This window comes from Cololabis saira, chromosome 18, assembly GCF_033807715.1.
Source record: "Cololabis saira isolate AMF1-May2022 chromosome 18, fColSai1.1, whole genome shotgun sequence".
Classification (NCBI taxonomy): Eukaryota; Metazoa; Chordata; class Actinopteri; order Beloniformes; family Belonidae; genus Cololabis; species Cololabis saira.
Window position 1 is genome coordinate 26,149,865 of NC_084604.1, and position 13,299 is coordinate 26,163,163.

Sequence of the window (13,299 nt, forward strand, 5' to 3'; positions counted from 1 at the left end):
CTGCATATTGTTTTGATATTGTTGTTTATATATATATATATATATATATATATATATATATATATATATATATATATATATATTTTTTTTTTTTAAATATTGTTTTATATATTTATTGTTAATATTGCACTGTTTTTTGTTGTACTGAAGGCCTGCACCCTACCTTTCGTTGCACTTGTTACAATGACAATAAAGAGAATCTTGAATCTTGAATCTTGAAATTGTGCTTCAACATTAATCTTGACATTTCGACTTTTTTCTCAAAGTGCACAATAAAAAAAAAATCTTCCCCTCTCAAATATATTTTCTCCTGCATGGCCCTAATACTCTTCCGTAGAGATACAGTGTTGCAATGTGTGCCATTATTGCTGGTACTGGCGTTCTTGCACAATATCTGATTAATTCAGATGGATTATGAGATTGTCTTTACTCTTCTTTTGCAGCAAAATACATGCTTGATCTGTTAGTTCCCTATGAAGCTCCCAGACCCCTGAGGTTCATCTGGATCTGGTTTGTTGTGTCCCAAGAACCAGAACCAAGCAAGGAGAGGCAGCGTTCAGTTATTCTGCTCCTCACCGGTGGAACAAACTTCCTGTAGACCTGAGGTCTGCTGCAACTGTCAGCTCCTTTAAATCAGGACTAAAAACATTACTGTTCACTGAAGCGTACTCCTAAATTAAATACTTACCTGCTGTACTCTACTGCCCTTACTTTTTCACAACTTGTGCTTTTTAAACTAAGTTCATAATTTTTGGCACTAGAAAAAAAAATAATCATATAACAATTAAAATTAGTGGTATGGAAATAGAAAGAGTATATGAAAATAAGTTCCTGGGGGTAATAATCGATGATAAACTTAGCTGGAAATCACACATAAATAGTGTAAAATCAAGAATGTCTAAAACCCTAGCAATAGTAAATAAAACAAATTATTTTTTCTGTCAAAGAGCACAGTTTTTAATGTATAACTCACTCATAGTTCCATACATGACTTATTGTGTGGAGATATGGGGTAACACCTATAAAACAAATACAAACCCTATTTTTCTATTACAGAAAAGAGCGTTAAGGATAATTAATAAAACCGACTATTATGAACCAACAAATAATCTTTTTATTAAATATAATATCTTAAAATTCCATGATATAGTAGAGCAGAAAACTGTTTTATTTGCCTTTAAAGCCCAGCAGAAACTGCTTCCAAACTGCATTCAGGACCTGTTCCAGATAAAAGAAACCCGCTATGACCTGAGGGGGAAACTCATGTTTGAGATGACGACAGCAAGAACTAATATTAAAAAGAAATGTACATCAGTTAAGGCTAGAGAAATTTGGAATAGTTGTAATAACAACCTAAAAATGTGTCGCTCTATCGTCAAGTTTAAGAAATTGTTTAAAGAAAATATTGTAAATAAATATAAAACACTATAATTATAAAGTATACAATCAAAAACATTCTAGGATGTGAAATGTCAATTTTATATTTTGTCTTACTTATTTTTTTCTTCTTTATGTATTGTTTGTTTTCACTGAGTAAAAACTAATGTCTCATATTTTTTGCTGATCAAAAGAAAAAAGGGTAGGCACTATAAGCTACGGCTTCAGCCTACACCTTTTCGGCAATAGAAATGTTGATTTTTTTTTCCCTTCCTTTTCATCTTGTTCTGTACAAGCCGAAATAAAGATTAATTAATTAATTCATTCATTCATTCATTATTATTTTACCTCTTTTCTTATCATTTTATTTGTTGTTTACTGTTTAATTGTGTCTTTCTGCTTTTAATGTTGATGTAAAGCACTTGAATTACCTTGTGTTGAATTGTGCTATACAAATAAACTTGCCTTGCCTTGTCTTTTTTTTACTGCTTCATAAATAACTTCTGGTGGCATAATGTTTTTTTTCTGTTCATAGAAAAACAAATATATTTTCTGATAGTTATGTACTTACATTTACTTAGTTGACATGCTTAAATTGTAAGAACAGTTTAGTGGGAAGATAGAACCACTAAAGCGTATAAAGAGGTTCCTCCACCAGATGGCGCCAGAGACTTTTTAGTTAAGTGAGTGAAACGCTATCAGAGTTAGTACGCTCCAAAAGTCCTTCTGTTAAATGTCAAAATACTCTACATATTGGACTATCTGCTATATTTTTTCAAATAGCAGACAACATGACATTCAGTGAGCTATGTGAAACATATGTGTTTTCAGTTTTGTGGGGGAAAAAAAGAAGAAGATGAAAGAACTTGTGCAGTTGATGCTTTGTTGAGGCACTCCATCTAAATTTAATTCAATTTAGTAAAAGAAACCCCACCCCAAAAACTAATAAATCACACATTCAAATGCTGTGTTTTGCTTCATGTATCTTTTGACTTTCTAATGTCCATAGCTGTGTGTTTTCACTCAGCAATTATTTCCTGTTATGCAGCCCTTCAATGCCAACCAACAATGACGGGAAGGATCTTGCCTGCAGTCTAGACAAACGTCTAACACATTCTGGGCCGCTGCCGTCTGCTTCATCTCTGTCTGCTTTGTTTACAGCGTTCATCAACTCCGATGCACAGGTTGTGAAGGGACACTGTCTGTTCTCGGGAGTGTTTTGACAGTTGTAACATTCTGTTTGTAGTTCCATCACTTCCACTTATTATTAACATGACAATATTTTTCCACCAAAACATCCCTTTTTTTGGGGGGGGGGGGTTGTGGCAAAACGTAACCAAGCACGTCCCTAATTAGTAATGCGCTACAAGTTTCTGGAGGTGTGAGGAGGGAAGCCCTTTTCTGTCTTTTTTCTGTGAAAGGAAGCCCTGAATGGCCTCAGCTGATCCCTGGGGGGTTACTGAAATTAATTAAACTAAATGTAAACTAGAAATGTGCTCTCTCTCTCGCTCTCTCTCTCGCTCCCTCTCTCTCTCTAACACACACTTTCATTATCATTCATACAGTATAACTGCTTAATTTGATCTGGGAGGGGCAGGACCTCGCCAGTGACCTGAGTAACAATAGTCTTGTAATAACATCCACCAGAAGAGATGAGACATTCCTTGTAATGTACCATCCATGTTTAAGCTGTATAACCTCCTGACACCAAATTACTGTTTTGATGTCTTCTAATCAGGTTTCCAGCCACACCACAGCACTGAGACAGCTCTAGTAAAGGTCATTAATGACGGATAGTGACAACATTTCAGCCTCGGTCTGGATCTCAGTGCTGCATTTGACACGGTTGAGCATAACATTTTGACAGACTGGTTGGAGTCCTATCTGTTAAGGTTGGGTTGTGTTCTGAACTCAAATGCAACACTCAGGAGACAGGAATGGATTAATGCCCTGCTAGGCGTTTTTTAATTGTCCAGAAGAAATCAGAAAAAGTAATTATAGTCCAGGCTTGTGTAGGTCTGTGGCCAAATAAACAATCCAGCCCAGTGGCAGTGGTGAGAACTAGGCACTGCAGCTCTGGAGTGAGGCAAAAACAAGAAGTCAGAATAAAAGACAAAAAATGCTGAAAGCTACTCCAAAATACCTGAACGGCACATCTACGCCTCTACTGATACTTGCCAGGTGATTCTATGGGATGATCTGGCGAGTAGAGTAACAGGTTACTTGAAGACTCCGGTGTTGATTGGTAAATGGATGCAGGTGTGCATTGCCCACACTCAGCTAGCTCACCACCAGGAAGGAAACTCTGAGGTGATCCTGAGTGTCTAAGTGAGAGAACGGCGATGGCGCAATGTATAATGCGCAGACTGTGGAGGTGGCAGGTTTGAAACCGTAACACTATCTACAAAACAGAGACTATTTTGTCTCTTTAGGTAACTACAAATCAGAGCTAACAAAAACAACACGTGGAGTTCCCCAAGGTTCAATTCTGGGGCCTCTGTTGTGTAACATCTACATGCTCCCACTTGCTCAATTTATGAAAAAAACTAAAATGTCTTACCATAACTACATAGATAACACAACAATCTACATAACGATCATACCAGGAAACTATAATCCAATCCATACATTGATCAAATGTATCGATTAAAAAAAAGTGGAAGCGCAAGAATGTTCTTCAGTTAAATGAAGACAAAACATAATTGAGTGTTAGGAGCCACGGAAGAAAGATTAAAAGTCAGCACACAGTTTCAAACAGTAAAGCTAAAAACTAATAGCCAAACCAGAAGTCTGGGAGTGGTTCTGGACTCAGACCTGAATTTTAACAACCACATCAAGACAGTAGTAAAGTCAGTCTATTATCACCTAATGAACATACAGAGGATTAAAGGACTGATGTCTCAGCAGGACTTAGAAAACTTGTCCATGCTTTTATCTTCAGTAGACTGGACTACTGTAACGCTGTTCTCACGGGTCTCCCTAAAACTTCCATCAAACAGCTGCAGTTAGTTCAGAACACTGCTGCCGAGTCCTCACTAATGGCGCTTTTCCACAAGTACCTACTCAGCCCGGCTTGGATCGCCTCCACTTGGTTTGGCGCTTTTCCACTAGGGGTCTACCCATGCCGAGTAGATACTTTTTCTGTATCTATTCTGCCGAGGTTCTAAGCGGGCTGAGTCGGGCTGTATCTGATGTCATCACACTACACGCCACCGATTGGTCAGGGGGTTGGCCAGTCAGACGTCTAAGTCAGGAGGAGGACATCAGAGAAAGAGCGACTCTGACGGCTTCTTGTTCATTTTATTCGACAGGCAATGGCAGCGCAAAAGTCTGTTTGGTGATCCAATTCTGAGGTGCAGATGTTCATAAAGCTGGTGGCTGAGGAGAGAATTAAAAAGGGATCTAGACGGGCGATAAGAAACGGCAAGATCTACCAGGGGCTCCGTCACTTCATAGCTGCTTGCGACTAGATAGATAGATAGATAGATAGATAGATAGATAGATAGATAGATAGATAGATAGATAGATAGATAGATAGATAGATAGATAGATAGATAGATAGATAGATAGATAGATAGATAGATAGATAGATAGATAGATAGATAGATAGATAGATAGATAGATAGATAGATAGATAGAAAACATAAAATCAAAAACATCAAAACATAAAAAACAACCACACTTCCACTCAGACAATAAAAGCACATTAATATTAAAATAAACATGAAATAAAAGGTTAAAACTAAGTGCAAAATAGCATATAAAGTGCAAAATAACATATAGTCGTGTGTGATGAGTGTGTGTGTGACTGAGTTCAGGAGTTAAACAGTCTTATTGCTGTGGGGACGAAGGATCTCCTGAATCGCTCCGCAGCGCAGTGAGAGGAGCCGACCGCTGCACCTACCAACTTCCAACTGACTTTTCAGCAGCGTCGAGACAAACAAAAAAAATTAAAAAGCGTCGCTGCTTGAAGCTTCTCTCACTCTCATTTTTTAACTTGATATCGTCCCAGACCCAGCAGCACATATATATCATCTCCTCCATGTTCTACATCTTTAGTGTTGTTGTGTTCTTCCTTTAGACACACAATCAAATACCTCACAGCAGCTTCGCTCCAACCCATCTACTTCTGCTCCGGGTGCTGAATTGTTATGGAAAAGAAACTAGGTTGAGTTGAGTCGAGCCGAGCTGAGATGAGTAGAGCAGAGTATGGTACTAATGGAAAAGTGCCATAAGACCAGGAGAGTGGGCCATATAAATGCAGTTCTTAGATCTTTACACTCACTTCCTGTCCATCACAAAATTGATCTCTGATCTCCTGCTCCATTATGAACCAACCTAATATCGCCAGGGTCACCCCTACTTTCTGTACCCAGAGTCGGACCAAGCACGGTGAGGCAGCGTTCATGTTTTATGCTCCTCACCTGTGGAACAAACTCCCAGAATGCATCAGGGCTGCTGAAACTCTTATTTGCTTTAAGTCAAGGTTGAAAACCTTTTTATTTACTGCTACATTTCAGTAATTTACCACAATGCACTGCAGCCTTTATTTCTTGCATTTGATTTGTTTTATTATTTTTAACTTGCTCTGTCTGTCTTTACTTCTGCCTTTAAACTCTTTTACTTTCTAATGCATTTTTTATAATGTTTTTATGTAGAGCACTTTGAATTGTCTTGTACATGAAAGGTGTTATACAAATAAACTTGCCTTGCCCTAAACAGCCACTTCATTATTTACAACTTTCCAGACTTTCTTTTGTTTTTACAGCTGCTTTAATTTTTCCTGGCACAGATTCAACAAGGTGCTGGAAACATTCTTCAGAGGTCTTGACATGATAGCATCGCACAGTTGCTGCAGATTTGTCGACCAAAAATCCATGACACAAATATCTTGTTCCACCACATTTTACAGGTGCTCAATTGCATTGTGGTCTGGTGACCATGAAGGTTATTTGAGTATAATGATCTAATTTCCAAGTTGACGGGACCAAATAGACATGATTGGATATTTGTGACATGGCATGTTATCATGCTGGAAGTAGCCATGAGAAGATGTGTCCACTCTGATTATAAAAGGATGGAATGAATGCAAATACAATATACACTTTAATGGAATTTTAAACACACAGACTATCTGTGTTGATGGAAAGAGCTATTGAAAATATTGAGTTAACAAGTGGGGATGGATGTGGCGGTCTTGTCATCAGAGGTGGCATGAATCATTGTAGCATTTGGTTTACTTTCGTACATTCAAAGCAGCACAAAGGACTTTATTTGTGTTGGAATATTAGTTTCAAATTCATTTGAAGGGATTTCTGCTTTATTGGAAGCTTCGTCCAGCTAAAACAGTAAACAGTATCAGCAAAAACCCTCTAAAAAGTATCAAATATAAGTACTAATCACTGAGCTACAAAGAACTATCAAAGGAAAGGTGATTAAGGGACTCAAGAAAGTAATGATGGAAGAGAAAATAAGAGACTTACAAACCAGGGGACAGGACAAGAGTCGCTCTTAGACAGTCAGTACGTGCACATCATACCTGCCAACATTGGGCTGAGAAAAAGAGGGAGATTTTCTGGGGCAGTGGTTGAAATGCTCCACTCACAACATCCCCACCCTGATATAAACAAGGCGACTTTTAATGAGCTTTAAATCCATAGCTACAATGAAATGTGCTAAAATGTACCTCCCAAAATGATTCTACAGCCTTCTTGGAGCCAAATAAGTTTAGTATTAATGACAATAAAATACAATATTTGTAGAATTTTCCAGGTTCCCTTTGTCACCCAAGGACCTGTTGTAATTGTAGGTGTCTGACTTTGCAGCTTCAATCACTTTCTTTGAGGGAACATACTTGTGGCCAGGGCTGGTATGGTTCATCTTGCAAGAAAGGAGTGCGCAAAGAGTAGAATTATCCATACTCAATGTGTTTTCTGTGAGGATCTTTGTCACCATGCTGAATGAGCTCTCTGAGTTTCATTGCTGTGAGGGATGCAGACCATTGCCTTCATCAGTGATGCCAGATTTGTAAAGCTCTCCTCTTTCCCTAGAAGAACCCAGAACCTTCAACTCTCTCTTCCTGTGGGAGATTCTTGCTTGCTATGACTTGATACTCCACCAATTCTTCCCTCAGCTTTTTTTCAAAGCATTTTCTCAAACAAAACAAATTTTCAAATAACAAAATAACATATTTTAACAATTTCCCAAACAATAAAATAACTGAAAAAATCTGAAAAATGGTTCAAATATGTTATTTTGTACCTTGAAAATTTTAAAATATGTTTATGTAATGCTTTGCTGATAAGAGAATATGTTTCTCTATTTTTCTTGTTTTTGTGAGGGGGGATATATTGTTTTTCGGCACTACCTTGTTCTCTATAGCTGATATAACATGAATTACTGTGGGATCAATAAAGTTCTTATTTTTGCCATCTGAGAAAATTAAACATATTATATTTGGTACCTAACTGTTTCCCAAGTATATTAGTGCGTATGTGAATGAATAAATGAGATGTAAAACGTACATTTCTTTGTAGAAAGGCGCTTTATGAAAATAAGTCCATTTACTTGTATTAGTTTACAGCGCAGTCTTGCCACATCCAATATGGCGGCGACGTTGACGTACGGCTCAGCGCTCGATGGGGCGGAGCTTGGACGTAGGCAGTGCTTATGGGTTGGGTTGCCAGGTTTGTCAGGAACCCGTTAATAAAATACATCCATGCAGAAACCCCGACACGTGAAACACCATTGACTCATTTCACTTCAAAATCGGGAGATAAGCGGGAGAAATTAAAAATCGGGAGCAGGGCGGGAGAAATGGTTGAAAATCGGGAGACTCCCGCTTAAATCGGGAGTGTTGGCAGGTATGGCACATGCAGCGATTCAAGGTGGTTGGAGATCTGATCAGATAATGACATGCAGAAGATTGGATCAACTTGTCTGATTACACATGCTGTTCTGAGATCAGACTGAATCAGATTGAATAAACCACTGTAACCAGAGCATGGCTGACTCCGTGACGCTAGGTGGCGCTGTACCCGAGGTAACCATGGTAACCATTTCAACAAAGAGCCACTTCCGGTTGACCTCCGCTTAACAACGAGGAAAGGAAAAAGTGCATTCTAAGGGTCAATCCCAATTCTCCTTCACTCGCCCTTCTTTTCTCCACTCGCACTTCTTTTCTTCCCTAACCCCTAAAAAAGAAGGGGGAGATTTTAGGGCACTTGAGATCTAGGGCACTTGGCCCAGGTGCCTGTCCCATTTCTCCTACTCCCCCTCGTTTTCATCCCTAACCTGATCAGGAAGCAGAGAGCCAAAAGCTGTTTTAATTTCAGCTGTAGCGCTGTTAATATGGCACTTTATTAAGTTTTAATATTTTTTCAGGTATAAAGGTAACCTTAAGATCCGCAACCGGGGCTCAGTTTATCCAAATAACGCCTGTTAAGAAATTTGACCCGATGTTTTCGGAGATGAGAAGAGCCGCCGCCCCCGGGGAGCAGCCTCAGCTCACAGCCCGAGAAGAGACGTGTCCGCCGGGTCAAGCTGCTGCGTCAGCCCCGGGAGAGAAACTCTCTCTGGGACGCTGCTCTGTTGAGAATCACGCCGGCTGAAATAAATCATTTAGGAAGATGTTGGTTTAATAGATGAAATCTAACAGTTGTAGCTACGCCTGTTAAGAAATTTGCTCCGAAATTTAGAGATTTATGTCTGCCGGCTTCGGAGTTTATGCCGCGTTCCATTTACCTTGGAAATCGGAAGTGGGAACTGGGAATGGCAGCCATCTTGGAATGGTAACTCGGGGGTGGTGAAGACTCTCCCACTTTCCCAGTGGGAAACCCCACTTTGAGGGGCGTTCCAGTTGAAAATTCCGACTGGGGACTGGGAAATCCCCACTTCCGAGGATAAATGGAACGCGGCATTAGGTCCGCGTTAAATAGACGCAGCCTACGGCGTAGGGTACGGCGTATTTTGTTTTTTTTATGCCACAGTTTGCAGATTGATTGTTGATGCGTGGGCTAACGTGTCTGCTGGGATTATTTTGCGAGCTTTTGCAAAAGCGTGCATTTCCGAGGCACGGCACGGAAAGTGACTCTGACAGCGAGGAATTCGGACTGGCACAGCTGATTTAGCGGAGCTCTTTAATGCAGAAACAGAGGATGAGACTTAATGGGTTTGATTAATGTAAAAACTGAAATAAAGTAGCCTACAATCAAACAGTTGTAAGTTTTGCTCCCGCTGTATTTTTAAATACGCACACTCCTGTGCTTGTGTGTGTGTGTTCTTGTGTGTGTGCCGTTTCGGTCGGTGCGCCGTGTGTGTTTTAAATACAGAAATATGACACATAAGACTGAGGCTATGCCTTTTCACACGGCGCCCGTATGGTCGCGAAAATACAGTATTTATATATGAAATGTCAGAATAGGAAATATTTTGACGACACCCCTGAAGCAGTCACACGACACCCCAGGGAGCTACTACTGAGCAGCGTTGCACGTTGCGTCGTCTCCTTTCACTTCCGGGTGAATCCCCTCCCCCGGGGGAAAACCCTACCCGGGGGAAATTCTCGAGCATGCGCAGACTGTAATATCCATGTCTCCGTACACATGGCATTAACAAGGCGGTTGCGACTGGCTTATCTAGGTGCTGCAAGCGGGTTGATGAATCCAGTCTGATCAGATTACTTGACTGACTTAAGGTGTTCACATGCAGTTTAAAAGTCAGTACGATGTGTGCAAATGATCTCCAACCAGTTTGAATCGCTGCATGTGCACGTACTGAGTGTGATAAAAGCAAATAAACCTCCATGCCTATAGGGGGACCCAGTGAGTTTTTTGTGCTCCTTTAAATGAAGAATAGGAAACTACGCTGGCTGGGAGTATATTCCACTCAGATGTCAGTCATGTTAAAAGTACTGCCTTCATAGACGTAGGCATTGTTAGTTGGTGAACAGTCAGTGTTGACCTGTTGGCACTCACCTGTGTTTGTGTTAAACTCAAAGAAGCATCAAAAACACCTACCTGCGAGTAGCTGAGCCATTTCCACCAATACATAATATCTTAACATGCCATCTGGAGCCATGAGGAGAATCCCCATTTGAGCTACAGAAAATTATGTCACAAATGATGGCGTCCAGCTTAGCAAGGAGGAAAACCTGTCAACTTTCAGTGACACACAACATATCATACCACAGTTCAGGAAGGTAATTACTCACCCTCTGCAGTTTGTAGCACAGCTAATCTGCTCCCCCTGCATGCTAGTCCATTTCTTTACCTGATGTTTGTTATTTTCTTTTGTTGATCATATTCTAAACAAATTGTAGTCTAAACAGCTTGCACCACTGTTTCTTCCCTTTCCATGTAAACAAATTATATTTTTTTACTTGGATACGCCTCACTTCCTGCACATACTTTAGAAACAAAAGTGATCTGAAGACTAGTTGGGTGACTGATTCATTGTCAGTTACCTCTGCGTGTTACCCCCAAGTGCTGAGGATAAACGGGCTGCCTCACCGCTTTGAAAACCCATTGGAAAAAAGATAAAACGGGCAAAATGAGGGTCAACATTTATGTTAGCTTCTCTTTGATTGAGGCAAAACAACAAATGAAATATGGTGCAGAACCAGTAACGTTTCTTGCAAATTGGTAAGTACGCTAAACTGTTGTTCAATGCTACTATTTACTATAAAGTTATAATATCGCACAATGGTGTCACAGTACTTTATTCCTAGATATACAGTTATGAATAAGGAGTGTGTGGGGGTCATAATTACTCTGCACTTACAAAAGATCATGAACTGTCTCATGCTACACTCGTGAGGCTGCAGTGAGGCTGCACGTTTACATGCACTGACAGAAATGGAATTGTTGCCTTAATCCGACCGATAGACGTTTTGAAAGCCATGTTTATACCTTAGCAGGGGCCTCATTTAAAATGGACTGCGTAGGATTCATACTAAAATTGCACGTACACCCAAAAGCCGAAAATGCCGGGCGCAAAAAAAAATCTGGATCAATAAAACCATGTGCACGCAATCTTCCACGCAATGTTGGCTTTATGAATCACAGTCCAGCTGGAAGGCTGCGCAGCTGAATCCGCCTCATATCCCTCTCTCTACACGCCCACTTTTTACCATAAATGCATATGGATGAGCCTACTGAGCATGCGCAGTGGCTTCCTGCAACCTGTTTGGCGTCAGAATGAATGAGAGGGTGTCCAGCCACCGTGACACTGACTTTCACGGAGACTTAGATAAAGATGTTATGGATGATATGGAGGCCAGGAAAACCAAATTATTTGGTGGTCACAGTAAAAGTTAGAATGATAAATAGTATACAATAAAATAAAACGATTGAGTGGCAGCACGCCGTTGCTGCCCGTTAGTGCCACGATGCAATTTCCACTGGGGACAGGGGGGACATGCCCCCCCACACTTTTCAAAATCATGTATTTGTCCCCCCCACTTTTTACAGTTTAAAAACTAACGGTAGGCTCAGCCTGTACTTGCAAACCATCCAGACTCTCTGTGCGAAGGCGGGCGATGCGAAGACGGGACGGGACCCGCTCCCCCTCCTCCCTCCCGTCTCTCCTCAGAGCTGCTCAGGGCTGATTTATGGTTCCACGTCACACCAACGCAGAGCCTACGGCGTAGGGTTAGCGGCGACGCGCACCCTACGCCGGACCCTACGGCGTAGGCTCTGCGTTGGTGTGACGCAGAACCATAATTCCGGCTTAGAAGTAAACAACATGCGCGCACGTACCCGTGCATGACAGGCAGACACACACGGGGAGAAGAGACTATTTCTTTAATTTGTATTTTTTTAGAAACTTTATCCTTATGAACGCAATTGTTATATAGTCCAACTTTCCTTATTTTATTCAGAACACTTTCTTTTTTCCTCTTCGGCGTGGAGTAGTGGGCTTGGGGCGGCAGCCACCCCCGCCCCCGCCCCCCCCGCCGCCTGCTCCGTTATCAGCACTATTTTATTATAAGTCTGATATATGTTGTGATATGTGATGACATTATTAAGAGTATGACATGAATCTGACTTCATTTCACCACCTCAAACCCTGCGTCGCCAGTTCCCCGTGTCTTAAGCAAATTCTTACGGGAGGGTTGGGGTTGCCGTAGGGATACGCAGATTTTTCAGTTAGTTTTTTCTTTTTAGATCTGAGGCTTTGCTTAGAAGGTGGCTTCCGCAACTTTCAGGCGCTTTTTCTGCGCAAGCAAGCTTTATAGATGAGGCCCCTGGGCTGTAGTCGAACCCAACTGAAGCTCTTGAGATTGAGCTTTTAGTGCCAGATAATGTGGTTCTCATTTGAGTTATTTCAGCATGTATATGCAACCCACGCTGAACAGAGCTAGTGACTGCCCCGGGACTCCCCCTTCGGGAAGTGACGAGCAGTGGGAGTGGGAATACAATGAATTGATACAAGATAGGATGAGTTTCATGTTCTTTCTACAAAATGCTTATTCTACCATTCAAATGTTGCATCAAGACTCATCAGATCAGGTGGTGTGTTTCCAGTTTTCTACTGTCCAATTCAGGTGAGCCCGTGTGAGTTTTCTGTTCTTGGCCGGCAGGAACAGCACTCAGTGTGGTCTTCTGCTGCTGCGGTCAATCTGCTTCAGGGTTTGACACGTTTTACAGTCAGAGATGTTCTTCAGCATATCTTCAATTGCTGTCGTAAGTGATAACTAGAGTTGCCGTTGCCTGTCTATCATCATCATCTATCAGGTTGTCTTAACCATGTCTGCGTGCCTAAGCGCAATGAGTTGCTGATCAGATCCCTGCAGATCCCAAGCAGGTGAACAAATATAACGAATGAAGTGACTGGTTCAGAATGTAAATAAAACAAATGTTTGTCACATGAAGTCAACTTCTTTTAATAACAGAAGACCTGATGGTGGTTAGAAAGAAACTA